The following is a 19,472-nucleotide window of genomic DNA, read 5'->3' as shown; positions in this document are numbered from 1 at the left end:
GTTATAGGGCCAATTATGACTGGGCTATGCTGAGGAGCCAGTGAAGATTGGATGAGAGAGTCTGGTTCAAATAAAACAATATTAATACAGTATGTCCTACTGTACTCAGCAACAAATTGTAAAGTTTACATTTACATGTATTCATTTAGCAGACGCTTTTATCCAAAGTGACTTCCAAGAGAGAGCTTTACAAAAGAGCATAGGTCACTGATCATAACAACAAGATAGCCCCAAAACATTGCGAGTAGCCAAACACGAAGCATACATTGTGAAAAGCAAATAAGTGCCAATGGGGAGAATCATAAGAGCATGTAGTTAAACTAGTTACAAATTAAACAACATAAAGTTAAAAGGTTCAGATTACCCATATGAGAAGGTACTGCATGTATATTAAAGGAGTAGTTCAGCATTGTCTACATTTAGCTTCTCCTATCATCAAGGTCACTTTAGTGCCAACTAAATTGTACAGTAAGTTACATTCAGTCAATCGTGTGGGAGGATACAATTTCTTCCCTACAATAGTTTACCAAGCAGCCTATATGTACAAAGTCACATGCAGGCAACTCCAATTTCATATGGGTTAGGTAATTTGCGGTTTTGTTAGAGGATGATAATGATATTTTACAGCCTACTTGGTGAGTGGGTGTAAATCACCTGTCACGGCTTACAACATTGTTGAGGGTTAATCTAATTCATAATGGGTTTGGATGCATCTCCCTTCTCAAATGGCGAATTAGCCACTGTGTCAAAATGTACATTTTCTAAAAGACGATAAATCACGCATTTACCAGCTTTCGTTAGTCTTGATAAGACAGCCCATTGAGCATCAATGTGATTCCCACCTCTCAGACACACAGTAGATGGTGTTGATCCGTTTAGGCTGCACATGATCGAGCCCAACGGAACTTCACTTCGGCTACAACCTGGGGATTAGAGTCGAAAACAATTTTCCAACTCTCTGGTTCTGTCCCATTATCTCGCTGACATGTAATTGCAACAATTCCTCAAACGGTACATTGAGAAGTTCCAAAGGTCCTTTGGAGGTTTAAATAATATCCTTGAACAACCCAACTAAAATATTTCAGGTTTTCATCAACCTAATTAGGCTAAATAAAACATTGTCTCGGTGATGTGTAGACGTACCCTATATTAAGTGATGTGAAGAGAAATCCTGATCCATGTTTAAAACGCTCAATAAAGTGTCCCGTGGTGGCACCCTATGTCTAGTAACGACATTTGAATTAACCTTTGTTAACACAGTTTAGTAATCATCGTCAGCGTCACTGTCATGCTCGTGCATCTTTCTGCACGGTCCCACATTAGTTGATTCCAGACAGACAGACAGTGGGAAGATGAACCGCAGATAGCCTGCGCAAGTCTAATGCAATTTATCTTTTTGAATCATCGATGGGGATCGAAGTTCATTAAGAATTCGTTCAAAGTATAGTCTGCATCAGTAGACTGGACCGTGCTGACGTCGATCGCGTCAGCTCACTTTACCGAACCATTACATTGGTGAAACAGAGAGGCTTATTTTAATCTCCAAACTTTGTCAACGGATATCGTCTACATCAAAGCAATAGTCTACCCGTTTTTTATTGAGAACACGTGAACTAGCGGTCGCTAATTGGTGAACAGGAAATTGGACGACGAAAAACAGGTTAACTATCTCTTAAACGAAGACCTATTATCTTCCTATTAAGTCAGCTATCTCTAGACACTTCAACCATTTTACGGTGTTTCTGACGGAGTGGAGATGCCCGGTGTCTGACTCAAAGGGATTGCGGTGAGGTTTCTATTCGTTTCAGGTAGGCCACAGTCTTTTTATAAGGTCTGTTGACCATGTTACCGTGTGATCGTTGTTTATACCTTTACGGATGAGCTCGAGTAACAAAAGTAAGGAAAACTGCATCAACAAACTTTCATTAGCCTTCTCGGCGTGTCTGTGCGCTTGCAGGTAGCCTGGTCTGTGCACGTTCTGTGTGTGTGACGGGTCTTCCCCCTTTTAGAGACATTTCAGTCTCCAAGAAACTCCCTTTGCTTTGGCGTAATAAGCTTTGCATTTCAAGAGTAGCTTCATTTACGAAACAATATTAACAGTACTGGTGTATGTAGCTCAAAGCAGCTATAGGAGCCACACGAAAGTCTGTCGAGTCCATCTACTGGGCAGCAGAGACGGTTGCTCTGAGGCGCTGTCTTTGGTGCTGAAATGCAAGCAGCCACTCTTCAGCATTAGCATTGGACGACGCGGCAAGGCACGTAGTTGGTATTTGACGGAAACCGAACAACTTGGTCTGGCTTTCATTCGGAATCACTCGCACCTCTAGAGGCAACAATGACAACATTCCGCTCCTTCCTTCCTCTAATTAACATGCTAATGTTACATTTTTATATAGGTCACTAATTAAGCCAGAGGGATCTGGAAGCCAACCCTGCTTCTGTTTTGTGATTTGCTTGCACGACGTTAAAGCGCGCTCTTCTGACTCATAATGGTTACATAAAACACACAGAGACACCACCACCCTAACCTCCATCCACAGACACACTTTATAAACAGACACCTTTACACTTGACTCGGCTTTTTATCCCCCGTGGCCCGCACCACGCAGAGAAGCGCTTGGCATACAGATCCGATCTCGTGGAGCTCTAAGTGGGATCTCGTGAATACAGCATAAAATAATTTTGTGTTGGGATATACAGCATGTGGTCAGTGATTCCCTATTCCCGCTAGCACTGCGGACCTGTAGATGGCAGTGCAGGTCAGTCAGTTGTCCCACTCATAATGCCATTAACTCTGATACGCCGGTGACAAGGCCATGGACGTGGTCCCATTGCTCGACAACCTCTACACTGATTTAGTATTGGCGCAGCCGAGAGCGAGCATAACGCTCCGCTGATATAGAGACATGGAAGGAGATGTTGAACATTGACAGCCACATCAATTATTTGCAGACAGTTAATGTGTTTTACATCTGTTTCAAGAGAGTTGTGTATTTGTTCAAAAGCGCCCCTCTCTCTCTTTTGATGCGATCTTGCCAGAAGATGTGTTTGGGTGTAATATTAGGACGATCAAATACTGCAGGCAGTTCGTTTGACTTTGATCGTCATACCTCTAGTCTTGGAGGTTGAAGCCACAATCCTGAACCAATCAGTTAACACCACTGATTTAGAACTCAACGTTAAAAGAAGTCTGTTTGTTTCATGTGGTTTCACAAATTATTTTGCCATGGCTAGATAAGAAGAAGCATTTAAGTTTTTGAATCAAAAAACATTTTGATTCAAACTACCATCGCCCTGTATTGACCTGTCAATCAAACCAAACAGACCCCTTCCGATAGATGATTACAGGGGAATGCCAGATTAGTAATGAACTCACACTTGCATAAGATCAGTGCTCCTGTAGGTCCAACAGTTTGAGATGGGAGATGGGAAGACCAGCAGGAATCGGCCCATGCAGGAATCGAACCCGGGCCCCTGTGTTAAGGCCTAAGCAGTAGGTGCTGTGCCCAGCGAGTCACGGGGGTCTCCCTCTCATTTCAACAGACAGGGAACCGCTTGGCTTCCACTCAACAGTCTCTCTAAAAAAATACATTGTCGTAGCTTTGTGGTTTCTGACCAGCTGCATAGGCACGTTGACTCAATCACCGAGAACAGAAACATTGTTTTTGAATTTCCCATGGTGGCTCTCTGGCAGTGGATGCTATGTCGTTGCATGTGTGAGTGTTTCTGGTGGTGAGAGAAGCCCCCTGGTTATCCCAGTCTACTGAAAGGCGAATGTAGCACGTTTGCAAGAGCTTCCTGTTGACCTGTCATGTTGATGTTATGTTACATGTTCTGCCTGCATGTTCTGCTGTCTGCTCTACAAGATGAGTTCTGCTACTGCCTCCAACGTGTGTCTCTGTGTGTGTGTACCTTTCTCTGTGTGTGTGTGTGTACCTTTCTCTGTGTGTGTGTACCTTTCTCTCTGTGTGTGTGCGTGTACCTTTCTCTGTGTGTGTGTGTACCTTTCTCTGTGTGTGTGTGTGTTCCTTTCTCTGTGTGTGTGTGCGCCTTTCTCTGTGTGTGGGTGGGCTGTATGACAGCTCACCTGCATGTGTGTGTGTGTGTGTGCATGTTTGTGTGTGTGCCCAAGGCATTGTAGTTGTGTAATCAGACTTCCAGTGCCAAATATCCCCCACTTCTCTCCTACAAACACTGCAGAAAATTAATTATCCAATTGTAAATTATATTACAAGTCCACTTACACTATTTATCAGGTTATTCATTCACTTGTTGTGGTTGCTGCAGTACAGCTTGACTACTGGATTGTTTATGTCCTTCTGGGTCTTACCCCTGTCACAGTAGTAGTGTACCAGGCGCAGGTAGAAAGGTTCAATTGATCAAATAATTTTCAGGCACTTCCGTTGCTGTTGACTTGTTACGCTTATAGTACAATCGACCCAATGAAAGAGCCTCACAAATAGCACCCTGCTGTTACCACATGCTGGGCGTCTGAAATCAGCACAAGGGCCCTTGTGGACGCCTAAATTAAGTGCACCTCCGATTTAGCACACTTCTGGGGGATATGCTACAATCTGGCTGCCATGTGTTCTGTGTTCCTTCCATAACCAACACTGATCCTCCCGCCTCTGTGGCCGCTCGCCTGCGGCTAACTTCCCGTCTCAGGTTCGACCCCTGCCATCCCGGTCACGTCTAGAAGGCCAGGGTCATGCTTTGTTCCCTGACTGACACTGGCGGGAGACGCTGTGGACAGAAGGAGGTGGAGGGGGGGTGAGGGGGAGGGTTAGGGAGGAGAAGATGTGGGTGGGGACAGGAGGAGGTGGCAGGAGGTGGAGGGGGGGTGAGGGGAAGGGTTAGGGAGGAGAAGATGTGGGTGAGGACAGGAGGAGGTGGCAGGAGGTGGAGGGGGGGTGAGGGGGAGGGTTAGGGAGGAGAAGATGTGGGTGGGGACAGGAGGAGGTGGCAGGAGGTGGAGGGGGGGTGAGGGGAAGGGTTAGGGAGGAGAAGATGTGGGTGAGGACAGGAGGAGGTGGCAGGAGGTGGTGGAGACAAGATGAGGAGGTGGGGGGGGGGGAGGAGGAGGTGTGGGTGTGAGGAGGAGTCATGAGGAGGAGAAGGTGTGGAAGGCTGGTATAGGCCTGCACGGGGGAAGACTGGGTCAAATCACTCTTTGAGGGCTGCCAGGCTGACCCAGATCAGTGCCTGTGGCTGGGGTGTCCAGGGGGCCCTAAGGCAAACTCGGTACCAGCTGCATGCACAGCCACAGCAAGGTTCACATGATGTCACCTTTAACTGGGGGATTGGGGGGCACTACACTGAAAGGACATTAAGCAAAATCTTAATCTTACCCCCCCCCCCCCCCCCCCCCCCCCCCCCCCTGGCTGGCTCCTGGCCTTCTCTGGCCAGGAGCCAGAGCTGTCACTGTGTCACATGGACATGACTTGATTGGTTTTCACCGCTGTAGTTTTGTACTGATGAAGACATGGTTGAGATGGATACTTAAGCATGTATCACTGCAGTATGTGAATTTGAAAACACTCAAAAGAGTGAATCAGGCGCGTCAAAATATTGTTTTTGAAACAAAGCCATGGATGGCCACTTCAAAGCTCTGTTTTTTGAAACTGACAATCCATAATTCGAAGTCTGAATAGTCTACCAAAGACCCAGAGACTTGACATTTATAGTTATTGTTATTACAGGCTGTGTACAAAAACAAAAATGTTGATTTGGGAAAACAACGAGAGAGCTTATTCAAGTATCGAATGTGGGCGTTCTCCTGGGCAACATTTGCAGAGGAAAACGGTTTATTAATAAAATGGTGCCTCCTACTAATTTGTAGAGCATAGTTTGTTACAGGCTGGTGTTGACTCTTGGTATTGTTTGGTCGTTCTGTATGGGCGGAAATGAGCTCTGCGACAGTGCGAGGATGAACTTGGGAGTGGATGGGTGCGTGGTCACCCCCCTGGTTCCCCCCCCTCCACCGCCCAAATTGATCATCAAACCTTAAAGTCCAGAGAGAGAGGGGCGGCATGCCCTGGGAGTTTTGTTTCAAGAGGAAAAAGGTTGTACATCTTTGTGTGAAAGAGAGATAGAGGGAGAGAGAGATAGAGGGAGAGAGAGATAGAGGGAGAGAGAGCGAATGTGTGTGTGAGTCAGAGAGAGAGTGAAATTAGAATGTGTGTGAGCGAATGTCTGTTTTTGTGAGACAAAAAGTGAATATGTGTGTGTGTGTCCATGTATGTGAGGCAGAGAGAATGATTATGAATGCGTTTGTGAGTGTGCTTTATTACAGAAAATGGAGCACATCAGCCGAGACAGAGATTTGCATTCAAATCTACTGGTTATTTCCCTTACTTCCTTTTCCAGAATGTGAGAGAGAGAGAGAGAGAGACCTACCTCTTTGACTCTCTGGTGAAAATGACTTGTTCATTAAAAAGCCAGTTGGCCGTGTCCCCACCAGGTCCTAATCGACGGTCAGCATCTTGGAGCTGAAAGGAAGAGGGGGTCAAGTGTCTCTAGCAGACAGTCAATTGGGTATGGCTCTGGCTGATTAATTGAATGGCGACGTTAAGATGTTATTGATGTTTCCTGGTCAAAGATCAACCATTCTGCCTGCAACGTTCAACAGTGTCTAAAGAGCAAGGCCACCATTTAAAGCGACTGTTTATTTTGTGTGTGTGTGTGTGCTTGAGTCATTGTAAGAAGGTTGAGAGGATTCTGAGTAAAAGCTGCCATATTGTCCTGCTGATTTATCTGTTGTACTGCTGGGCTGGCGGTGACACCAAAGTGTGGCGGTTCGAGGCCAAGAAGCCAGAAGGTATCTCTCTCTCTCACTCTCTCACTCGTCTTTCTCTCTTTTCTCCCTCTTTCTTTTGCTCTCTTCCTCTCTCTCTCTTTCTTTCTCTTTCTCTCCCTTCCTCTCTCACCCTCCTTTTCCTCTCTCTCTCTCTCTCTCTCTCTCTCTCTCTCTCTCTCTCTCTCTCTCTCTCTCTACCTCTCTTCCTCCCTCCCTCGTCCTTGCCACCCTGCCGCCCGTCTCACGGCTACATCGTCACCCCCCCCCCCCGTGCGTCGCCGCGTGATGAAGGTCCTCTCCGCCTTGACCCTCGCGCTGGCGTCCCGGCCGGGAGGCGGCCCACTCCCGGAGATTACCCGGCTGGGCAGGGCGAGGCGCGAGTGGTCGCCGTGGCCCCGGTCATCCCGGAGACGGTCCACGCCGGCTTGTGGTAATAGAGTAGATAGGGGTCGGCTGTCGCGGAGCTGTAGATCTCTGCTCGTTGGGGCCACAGCCAAGGTCACACGTGATGGTGCCCAGCTAACAGGACTGTCGTGGGGATTGTTGCTGAACCCTGGTTTGTCCCTGGGCCGGGGTGAATGAGGAAGGGGGTGGGGGGAGGGGGGCGGGTCAGGGGTTCATGCACAGCTATGGAACATTGTACTCTTTTAAAACTGCATAGGCACCTTGAGGCTTTCCATGGCAGCCAGGCAGTACAATAATCCAGCACATGCACCACTCGGTTTCACAGTTGGTAGCTTTAACCCATGGATTTCTGTTCATAACTATTGCATGCTATAGTGGAGCACAGGGAAGCTATAGCGTTGCATCATTCGTCCTGGTGCGTTTCCATCTCTCGTTGTTTCCGAATACAATACGTCTGTTACTCTAGTGGAGGAATCGCTCTGTGGGGTCTGCACAATGACAGATGCATTCGCAAGCTGCTCAGGCAGTTTGATACCTGTTCTCAAACACAATGTCTACTCCAGCACACAGAATTGTGCTTTTATCCTATTCAATGCCATCCTATTTAGTGTAGTGCTCTTCTTTTATAGGTAATAAAAGGCTTTGGAGAGAGTCCACTCTTTCCTCTCTGTGCTGGAAACTCCACTAATAAGCTTAGCCCAGAAGCTTAGGGTTATCACCAGCTTTAAGGAGAGTAGGAAATGTAATTATTCTAATTGTTTATTCTCTAACTCTCCCTCCCCAAGCAGGGCAGAGCTTGTTGCATTAATCAGAATTCCCTAACTGCAGTCTTTCTATCCTCCTAGTTCCCCCCCGGTCTTCCCCTCCCCTCCTCATCCCCTTCCTGTCTCGCTCTCCCACTCCTCTCCTCTCCAGTTGTATTTCCATAAGTGGATGTTTTGACTCTGGTCTCAGTTCCGCGCCCCAGTGGTCCTCTCTTCTCCCTGTGTAAAGTAAGCAGCAGTTTAACATTTTATTGAACCACGCTCCGTGAAGAATTGAGCAAATCAGAGCTTCTCTTTGTCTATCTTCCACTAAGGGCTGAGTAGAGGCAGGACTTGAGAGAGAGAGAGAGAGGGAGAGGAAGAAGGAAAGAAAAAGAACGAGAGAGAGAGAGAGAGGGCGCCAGGGTTCATCTGTCAACATTGCAAACCCGGCCTGTAAATGAGCCTCACCCTCCTCCCTCGCTCTCTGTTCCTGGTTCCTGTTCACTGAGGACGTCGTAAACCACGAGGATGGATCCTGACCCCCCTCCCCCCTCCTCCCACCACCCCCTCCCTCCCTCCCTCCCTCCACCCCCCCCTCCCCCCTCCTCTCACCTCCCCCCTCCCTCCACCCCCACCGTCACAAGTAGGCCAGCTGGCTGATGGATATGAGGATCATGTCCTCTGGGTCTGGCTGGTGTGGAGGCGTGCATACACTCCCGCTCCCGCCATGCCGCAGCGTGGCAGAGCAGTCTGGGCCATCGGGATATGGCTGTCGTCGGGGACGAGGTTTTAGTCACGAGCAGTTATAGCCGCCGACTGGCTGTCCTTTCAGCTCAGCTGAGTTCCTCCACTGCCTCCGATCTCCACAGAGCCCTGCCTGTCCTCTTCTTCACCTCCTCCTCTTCGTCCTGCTCCTCCTCTTTCTCATCTTCTCGTCCTCCTGGTCATTCTTCTCCTCCTTTCCCTCCTCCTCATCTTCCCCCTTCTCCTCTTCCTCCTTTGCCCTCTTCCTCCTCCTTCCTCTTCCTCCCCCTCCTACTCCATTTTCTCCTCCTCCCCCTTCTCCTCCTCCTTCCTCTGCATACTACTCATCCTCCTTCCCACGCATACTCTTCCTCCTCATCCTCCTCGTCCTCCTTCCCCAGAGGAGGGTTATCTTGGGAGAGCTCACATGAATAATGGAAGGATGGAAATGAAATGCACCAGTAGAATACACCACGGGACTTTGAGTAAAGGTCGATCAGATGATCAAAACCTCCCGCTGACAACAGGCCAATTTGTCTGGCCCTTTTGTGTGGGTATTTGTGTGTGTATGTGTGTGTGCGGGTCTCTCACTTTATCAGTGGCTGTGCCCCATGTGTCCCCTTGTAAAATGTTCTGTCTTTTATGAAAAGACGGAATTGGAAACAGATGAACATCAATGGAATTGTCTATTCTTCAGTTTCTTAACCGTACAATGTCCTCCCCGCGATTGCAGGGTCCCGGGAAGGAGATTTGCGACCTTGACCGAGCGTACTGTTGCAGCCCTCCCTTCTGCTCTGCATGGCTGGGAGTTCAAATGGAGATCTGCACTGCAGAGTGGCTGCCCGACCTCAAACCACACATCATTTCTAGATTCGTTTTCTGAAACCTGAGCCAACAAGTTGTGTTCGGACCGGTCCTGTTGGACAGGTTGAACTGACAGAGATGCAAAAACAACCTGTGTAGATCTTATTATCAGCATCACATTATCCATTCTTGGTTAGACTCAACAACACGCACACACACAGCCGCATTGGACACTTAATTAAGGTCCAGAAACATCCAAAATACTAACTTCGCTAAAAACACAAACAGTGGGAAATGAAGGTTAGATGTTTTCTAAAGAGTGTAATCAGTTCGACTTTGACTCGCAGTCAAAAAACAAAACACAAAAGACCGTTACATCAATGTTTCCACAGAGGTGACTATTTGATGTGGTGGATCGCATTGCATTTACAAACAAAATGACCACTTTGAGCATGTGGGCTGACAAAATGTGAGTGTGGGTATAAAGAAGGGAATGGCTGTTTGATTGCCTGAGCCAAACATTCCCTGCTGCTTATTACCTGGTCCATGTTGCCTACATTCAGCCCTTCGCCTTCTGATAAAGGTGTCACGTCCCTGTAGCAACATGGCAGGACAGGACTGGATCACCAACAGTCTGACGATGCACTAAAATACTACAGGAAATACATTTACATTTAGTCATTTATCAGACGCTCTTATCCAGAGCGACTTACAGTAAGTACAGGGACATTCCCCCCGAGGCAAGTAGGGTGAAGTGCCATGCCCAAGGACACAACGTAATTTGGCACGGCCGGGAATCGAACTGGCAACCTTCAGATTACTAGCCCGCTTCCCTCACCGCTCAGCCACCTGACGCCCCTGAAATAAATGTTTATGGTGGCAGTTGTCCGAGTGGTCATTCATTTTTTCGGTCCTTATTGACAGTTTTTCCCCCACACTGAATACACAAATAAATAACAATAAGGCATTACATTAAAGAGAAAAGAACAAGAAATATGAACCCCCCCAAAAAAGCATGGGCTGAAACTTCCGCTTGTTTCACCCACCCTTTTGACATCGCTTATTCTAATAGACAACTATGTTACTACCGAGGAAGTTCCCTCCTCTTGCTGGATCGCATCTTGACTGATAATGACTTGGAAGGTCATATCGAAACCATGGGAACCAATTTCTATCTACTCTACAGGTGCACTTGAATATAATCTTGGTTGCCGTCTGAAGGTAAATTGTATTCAGGTCATGTGATACAGGGCGCGGATGTTCTGTTGCAGTATTAGTATGCTGCTGACTATGCCCCTCCCATCCTGTCTGTGATGATATCATTCAGGGAAGCTCTCAGTCGAATGTCGCCCCATAGTTTACTTGTCCTTACAGAAATTACCCTGGACAGCGGCCAACTGCACCGAGAACACAGATCCAGCCCCCCCCCCCCCTTCTCCCCCCACACACCCTGAAAAACACAGGAAGCAATGTGCTGACAAGCATTCTCAAGCAATGAGCCCTGTCAACTAATGGATTATGGAGTAATAATGACCCAGGTGGGAAACCCTGTTTCAATGAAAGCCAGAGTGTTTTCAACACACACAGTCTGATCTTCGGCTCAGGACTTTGGTGGTCATGCCGTTCTGAACACGGCGAAGGGTCGGTTCTGCTGACTCACCGGCCCGCGGGTCTGGTCCTGAGGAAAGGATACGATGGGGATGTTGTAACGCCCCGGCGTCTTGGTTCGTTCTCCGTTGCCGACCTCGTAAATCCCCCCCCCCAGCCCCCTACATCATGAAGCACTCATGATCACTGCCTGTGGTGTTTATTCACTGTCTATTATGCCAGAGTGTCAAGCCGTTCGTCATAAATCAACTCCTATTTAGTGGCTGTACGTGAAATCTCATAAACCTATCACCGGAACATGTGCGATGAAGGCTTTTCAAAAGCCTCCCTAAGATTGGGGAGGGGGGCATGGGCAGGGGTGGCATGTCCTCTGCATGTCTATCCCGGCATTGCTAAAAGAAGGGTCTCATTCGACATAATCTATTCAGCAAATGGAATAGCCGGAACCTTCCCTAGAGCTCAGAACACTCAATGCTCCAGCGTTCTCAGACCCATCTATATTTGACACGTAGTGTAGTAGTGGATCATGTTCAATATTTGATGTTCATCCATATCTTATGAAACTATGATTGAACCATTGTGAGAGAGGTTGGTCTGGTTTGGGAAGCCAGAACAGAACTGGCCTGCTTGGCTGGACATTCCCCACACCGACTCGACACCTTCCCGTGATTGGTTGATACAGCATAGTAAATAGTCAGTTAACCAATCCGAATGCAAACTTGAATCACTTTTTTCTGAAATGCCGGAATTAGAACAGAAAAGTCGAATTGAAAACGGAACCACAGAGGCAGGTTTCACCAGCCGACACAACCTTCACTGGATGTGAAGCTGGATGTTTTGTACTGTCCGGTGGGTTTTCCAGGAGCCGGTTCCTGGTTCTCTGAATGCAGTGTGATTAATGCCTACTGTCCTTCCACCCCCCCCCCCCCCCCCCCCCCCCCCCCCCCCGGGGGAGACTGGCTCACTGAGACTAGGTCACTGGTGTCACTATAAAGGATAGGGTGGGGACATCCCCGAGGACCTCTGAGAGTGTATGTGTGCATTCATCCGTGTGCGTTTTCATGCGCGTATTCATGTGTGCGTGTGTTTGTTCTTGTGTGCACATTCATGTGTGCGTGTGTGTGTGTGTGTGCGTGCTTCTTTGTGGGTGCGTGCATGCGTGTGTGCGCACATTTCATGCTGCTGTGAGGGTGATTTTGGGGGGGTTTCAAAGTAAACGTACTGTTTGAACCAGTCTTGTTCTCCCTTCAAACTCCTTAGGTCTGCTAACTTACATTGGCCGGGTTTCCCAGATTCGTTAAGAAGCTCTTAAGCGCTAAGAGCTTCTTAGGGGCGTTCTAAGAGCGCTGTGAAAGAAGGACGTGTTTCCCAGAGTCGTTCTTAGCTTAAGAAGATCTTTCACTAAGAAGGAAATGCAAGATCAGCCTGACCCACTCTTAACAGTCTTCTTAGCGACCAAATGCTCACTGCAGCCGCGTCAGGGAAAATTATATCTGACACTCAAAGAAATACTAAAACCATGCAGGATGATAAATGTGCGCCCACAGCTGCAGAACAACTAAAATAATAGCATGAGAAGAAAAATAACGTTATAAAAATAAATAATTGCCCGTAAATAAAATGAATCATCATTACTATCACTCATTACGTTTTCACACACATTCGGCATCTGCATATGAGTTTACATTAGCTATACAAACATCAACAACCCTGTGGTATTTCAGATACCAGGGGAACTGACAGGTGTAATTGAACTCGGCTGGAACCTCATCAAGAGAGGCTCCACCTGCTAGTCTATATAAAGTCCACGCGTGTGAGACACCATGGCTGCAATACAGCATATTCTTGCTGCTAACCAACAGCGTCGCCGTGCGCGAAGCCAGATGGTTTACATAAATGCCAATGTGCGTCAGCACTTCTCCCCACTTGATGTGCTGTCGGACCGGGCTGTCCTGTCCAAGTACCGGCTTCCCCGTGTGGAGATCCAACGCCTCGTCAGAGGGCAACCCGATGCACTTTTGCCCTCAGCCCGGAGGTGCAGCTCCTGGCCGCGCTGTGTTTTTACGCAGTGGGCGGCTTCCTGGAGGTGGTTGGGGACAGCACCGGAGTGTGGCAGCCGTGACACCGATCCTCCTGCGCCATGCCCGGACACACATCAGAATGCCCACCATACGGGACGAGGTCCGCCAGGTCCACCGTGGATTTCATGCCATGGCTGGGATCCCCCAGGTGATTGGTGTCGTGGATGGAACACTGATCCCAATCCACAATCCCTCCCTGGTGGATCCGTGCTGGATTGGGAGGAAACATTACGCTGCCTTCAACATAGGGTGCCACCCCCCTACTCCCAACATTAAACCCACTACCATCACACAACCCATACCAACTATCATGTAGGCTATAGGGCTTGAAAGCTAGGAAATGACGCAAAATGATCCACATATCTACATACGTGTTTGAAGCTTGAATTGGCTGTTTATGTACATTGTATGCTGTCCCAAACCATTTAGTCAAATACTATACTGCTCCAACTACACATTCCTCTTCTAACAAACATACATTGTGGATGTATACTTCCATAAAGCAACAATTGTACAAAAAGGACAGTTACTGTAGGAGTGAAATGTAGTCACCTTTAGAAAGATAGAGATCTTGTGTGAATGATGTTGGTTGTGTGAGGGCAGAATGGGCTTTGGGAGCAGGACTTGCCGGGAATTCTGAGAACCTACTTCCTGAAGTAGCAGGAAATGTTCACAAAGAGATACGGCTGTTAAGAGTTCCAAGAATTGAGCGATGTGCCATTTCATTCAGAACAGCCTGTAAATGTCATTCTTCACTTTGCCATGCAATCACTCGCATTTGAACAAAAAAGCTGTAATTACTGGATATTGTTTCTTGAGAACTGAAAGAATTGGAGAGAATTGAATTAAGGAAAACAGTGAATATCTTTGGGGAATGAAATTAGAACAAAGTCCATTGTGTCGACATGAAATCCAAGGCGAATCACATCGGTTAGACATTTAAAAGCCTCAGAGTTTTAACTTCATCAGGGCAGTATGAGTTTGCTAAAACAATGATTATACAGTGAACTGGTGACATTTGGAGGACTCATCTTGCAATCTTCTTAATGATCCTCTAGACATCTCCTCAAGCCTTTCCTCCCTGACCAGATCCCCCCCCCCCACCCCTAACATATACCCCAGCCCGGCTCATCTACCGGATCACTATCAAGATATTCCCTCTCATTACCATAGTGCTGGAGAATTTGCAAATCCTACTGCATCGTCCCAATAGCTGGTTTTACACGAGTCCAAAACCAAACGTTTTAATCTCATCAACCTAAAGTATCTAAAGTGGATCTGGCCTAGCTGTGCCTGTCTGTCAGGTATCACAGTCTGGATTAGAAATGATGACAAGCATTTGTTTTAAAGGAACATCTCATCACCATGCCGACCTGCGTGGAGTTCAGGTTTGTTGACGTTCATCTCCTTTACAAAGTACTTTTTGGTGTTGTTGTTTCATTCCAACTGTTCTTCAAAATGTCAAAGATAAATTGCGGGCACAGGTGAGCAACCAGGAAGTGTTTGTAGGATAATGAGATTAATAGCTTGTGCTTGTAGCCTCTCTCTCTCGTATCACTGCAATTGCAGGGCCGTCGCACGGTTTAGGATGTTGCCTGTGCTCCCTTCTAAGAGTGTGCTTTCAGATGATAGTGGCTGGGGGGATTTACATTTTTAAGGTGCTTCTTGGCAGGTCATTCACATTCTGAAACAGTGGCGAGCGACTCTGCTAGGAATGAGAAGAGAATTGAGAAGAGAGAGGAAAGTGTGTGTGTGTGTGGACATTTCTTTGTGTTTGTGCGGTATATTACAGCGATGTGTGTGTGTGTGTGTGTGTGTACATACTGTGGGACGGTACGTGAAGGTGAATGTCAGAGTGGATCGCGTGTTCGCGGCATCCGTGGCGATTTCTCACGCTTGAAGGATGTGCGCGGGTGTCAGAGGTGGCGAGGGCATCGCGGCGCACCTCCAAACCTTACCGTTTAGCCCGTCTCTGCGACTCCCCCCGTCTCTCCAGTGGGGGGGGGGGGGGCGCTCCTTTGTGTGCCGCTGTAGGACGCTCTCGGCGGGCGCTTTGTGAGGCGTTTCTCCTTCAGCGTTGTCATCGAGGGAGACGAATGGCGCGACTCTGCCCTCTTCTCTTCCCTCCGATCTCTCCTCAAGGGCCGGAGGACAAAGGTATTAAGTGCCGTCGACGACGTACATTGTTGTCGGGGCTTTGTGCGCACGCGGCTGGTGTTATGTGGAGAGTGTGGTGCTGTTGGGAAGCGGAGGAAGAGTGGTGAGGTGAGAGACTGGGTGACCTTGGATGGATATGAGATGTCCCACGGACATCCTGACGACATTCTTGACAGGCACAACGCCAAGAAGCAGCTTCCAAGAACAGAGATCTATTTCACCCCCCCCCCCCCCGCCCCCCCAAAAAAACAGCTTCCATGCTTCAAATTTTCTGACTATTTACAGAGACCCGAGCATGACAGATACATCCACCGCAGATTATTCAAGAGGAAGTGTAGCCTTGTTCTGTGCCGACAATGGGATGAAGGGTACTGGTTTACCATTCTGTGCCAGGCTGGGTCCACGCTGCCCTTAACCTGTCCTTGGTGACCCCACCAAGGACAGGTCAACGTTTTGTCACTTCCTCTCCCTGTATTAATATGGAGGGGGGACAGGGGCCCGAGGGTCGAACACACGAGATCTTACAGGAGTGTGATGCACGAACCAAAAGGCCAAAATTCCACGGCAGGTCTGGGGGGCGTCGAGGGAGTGGCACGTTAAGGGGGGTGCCATTCCAGCGGGGAGGACGGGAGGGATGGACCGGAGGGGAGGGGGCCAGATGGATGGAGGGGTGGGGAGGAGGAGGGAATGGATTGAGAAGGTTAAGGAGGACAGGCTGGATGGAGGGGGAAAGAGGGCAGGATGGATGGAGAGGGGGAGGGGGTGGGAGGAGAGAACACTTTTCAGTGGAACATGCTGATCTCTCACTATGACTTCAAAGGGCCTCATTATTTTCAGAAGCTTTGTGGCTGACTAAAGGAAGAGCCTGTTTTTGCCTTAATCTAAGAAAATCACTCATCAGTCATTAGCTTAGTCTAGCTTGGAATATTCTCATAGAAGTTTTTGTTGAGGGGGGAGGGATTATGCCTTAACACCACACAAATCAATCGATAACCGTGCTTCAACTGTTTTTTTATTTTTAAAGAACCAACCTTATTGTTTATTGACTGTCCTAATAAAGTTGATTTAAATTGTAAGACACCCGAGTAGTAACACTTAAAAACAGAATGTCGCCCTTCGGTGGGAAGAAAAACAACATATTTACGACGAAAGCTGAAAAGCAGCAAGAGCAGTCACTGTGAAGTACCAATACTGTAGATAGTATGTTTCATCATGTGATGAAACACAGATTCAAAAAACGATTCACATTTTGCCAGAGGGACCTCACCGAATCCCTTTTCCAATAGGTTTTATATGTAATTGAAAACTGATTATTCTCTCGTGTGAGATGGATAGAGAGAGAGAGAAGAAAGATAGGAGCAGATCGTGATTGTGTGTGTTGAGAGTGAGACTAGAGGTGCACACAGACAGACAAACCTCAGAACACACTCCAGAGGTAAGACAATGACACATGAAAGACTACTTATTGCCACCAAAGGTGAAGGAACAGTCAGTGATGCCAGTCAGTTGTGTTTTCATGACGTTGGCACATGGATGACGGGACGAGCTGAATATGCGAAGACAGCGGAGGGGAAAATAACTGCTGTCTGTCTGTGCAGAGATGTGTGTGTGTGTGTGTGTGTGTGGAGTAAGCAGGGAAAGGGGATATTTCTGACAGGCAGGCAGACTGACAGGCAGACAGACAGACAGACAGACAGACAGACAGGCAGACAGGAAGGCAGGCAGGAACAAACATGCTGGACAGAAGATCCTCTCCTGGTGAGTCAGAAAGCCCTGGAGGGTCTATGATATTGCACCATCCAATCCACCCAGAGCAGTTCCAAACCCCATTGTGTGTCTGCTTTTTGTGGGAGAGGGAGGAGGGCGTGTGAGCTTGCACTCTGTTTCAGCACCACGGGCCAATCCAACAGTGTTAAAGCCCAGCCACTCTGCCGTGTACCCATCACAGAGGCAGCCGACTGGGGTCTATCTGGGGGGGGTGAGTGTGTGTGTGTGTGTGGGGGGGGGGGGGGGACGATGCTGAGATGGGCACTTCTGCTGATTCCTGATGACAGAGGGAGACGGAGAGAATGAAAAGAATAGAAGTGGTTGTTGCTTTCGGAGGGACAGGGGATGATAATCACCCGTTCTCACCTGTTTCCAGTCCAGTGCCAGGAAATCCTGCTTCCTGGCTGTCTTTTCTACAGCCCCCCTCTCCTCTTCTCTCCTTCCATCCTCCTCCCTCGCCTCCCTAGCTAGAGCCAGTTCTGTTAGTTGCTAATGGAGCTGCACCACTCAGGCCTCAAGAGGAACTCGCCAGCTTGGAAGTGCTGGGCATAAATCATGTAGTCCCTGTTAAAAATGCATGCTGTTGAGTACCGACCCTCTTACGGGACCAAACTCACCCCTGAACACGGCCAGAACCAGCACACTGGGATACAGGGGGAGCCTCTCTGTGTGTGTGTGTGTGTGGGGGGCGGGGGGGTCAGAGTGACATGGTATAGTATTGTACTTGCCTTGTTGAGCCAGCTGGGTAGCTAGCTACAGAAATTGTGCTTTTGACGAGTGACTGTCTTGCTATCTCAAGATATCTGCTTCAAAAAGCCTGGTTGGCACATAACCTGCCGTTCATTTGTCATCCCCCTGAAAGCAATATACACACACACCGTGCACTGCACACACACACACACCCACACACACACACACGTGCACTGCACTGTACACCAACACACACACACACAAAAAGACACAGCCGTTAGGTGGGTCCCACGTCAGCACACCTTGTTTGCTCCGGGCCTGAAAAAATCGTCCTTCTGAGTCATATTGGCGTGGACTGTGATTAGGGGCCCCAGCTTCCGGCCTAATGGAAGCATGAGACCTTGTGCCGGCCATTAGTGGTCCTCGACGACAATAGAGCATGCAGAAAAGAAACCGTGTCCCAGTAGGCGTGTTGATGCCAGACGTGGCCCGTGTAGTGTGTGCCATTTAAAGGAGAAAATTTCACAGAGTTCCGTGCCTCACTAACTCTCTGCCTCATCCTCGTTTTATTTCAGGGGGAGGGGGTCTGGGGTGGGAGGGGGTGGGGTGGGGTGCGACGGGGTGAAGCTTGACACATAGTGACGTACAACTAAGTATATTTAGTCTGTTGTATTCAGCTGTAATTGCCGGCGGAAGACTGTGGCTTCTCGAAGATTTGAAGAAGAAAAAAAAAAAATGTTATTCAAAGTCCGCATAATGGTCTCTGAGCTTAGCTGAAGAACACAAAGGGAAAATTGGCAGACGCCGTCTGCGCGTCTGGATCGTTACAATGCTGCAGCTCGCAAAACAACATTCAATTGTCGCCGTTTGATAGGTCTGGGTTGTCCCCGATGCAATATTGTACTGTGTATGCCTCTCATCCTCCAGGAACACCAATGGAGGAGAATGGAGGGGGAGAAATTAACCTAAATTAGCTTCAGACGAACGCTAAACGCCAACGTTATTGAACGAGGGTTCTCCCCAGGAGAGCCTCGAGCAGGCGCAGGCAGCTGTCGCTGGGTCCGGGTCCTGGGGCGCTGTAGGTTTCTTCGGGTTCGCTCACAGCAGAACAGCGTTTCTGAATGGCCTCGGAGTCTGGGCTCGCCAGCTTGGTTGTTTGGATTCTGGGGTGTTAGTCATGTGGGGCTGGCTGCCTGGTGCTGATTGGTGCCATCCTGGTACTGTTGATGGTACTGTAGCTGGTGCTGCCTGGAACTGTGCTGTCTGGTGCTATGTTTTGCTTAGCTGATGCTATGTTGGTGATGTGTTTGTGCTGTGTTGTTGCTGTGACGGCTAGTAATGGTGTTTGTGATGCTTTACAGATACTCTGACAAGTTCTACAGTGTAGTTTTGATGCTTTGTATTCAAAAACTGATTGAAAAAAACCCAGGTGAATTGAAATGGAAGAATTCGACGTGACTTCACACAGTCTCTACACATCAGAGACTGAAACGAAGCTACAGGATGTGAACTTCCACATAAAGTCACTGGGTGAAGCGTCATTATGTTCTGTACAGTTTCCACCCAGAAGAGTGCTTTTCTCTGCTCCCACCCGTTCCACCATACTCCTTCCTTCACATTATGCACCATGTTCATTCTAAAGTGTTTCCAGATTAAATTTAGCTCTACATCTGT

This window comes from Osmerus mordax, chromosome 26 (genome assembly GCF_038355195.1).
Source record: "Osmerus mordax isolate fOsmMor3 chromosome 26, fOsmMor3.pri, whole genome shotgun sequence".
NCBI lineage: Eukaryota > Metazoa > Chordata > Actinopteri > Osmeriformes > Osmeridae > Osmerus > Osmerus mordax.
Note: the sequence above shows the minus strand (reverse complement) of the source record.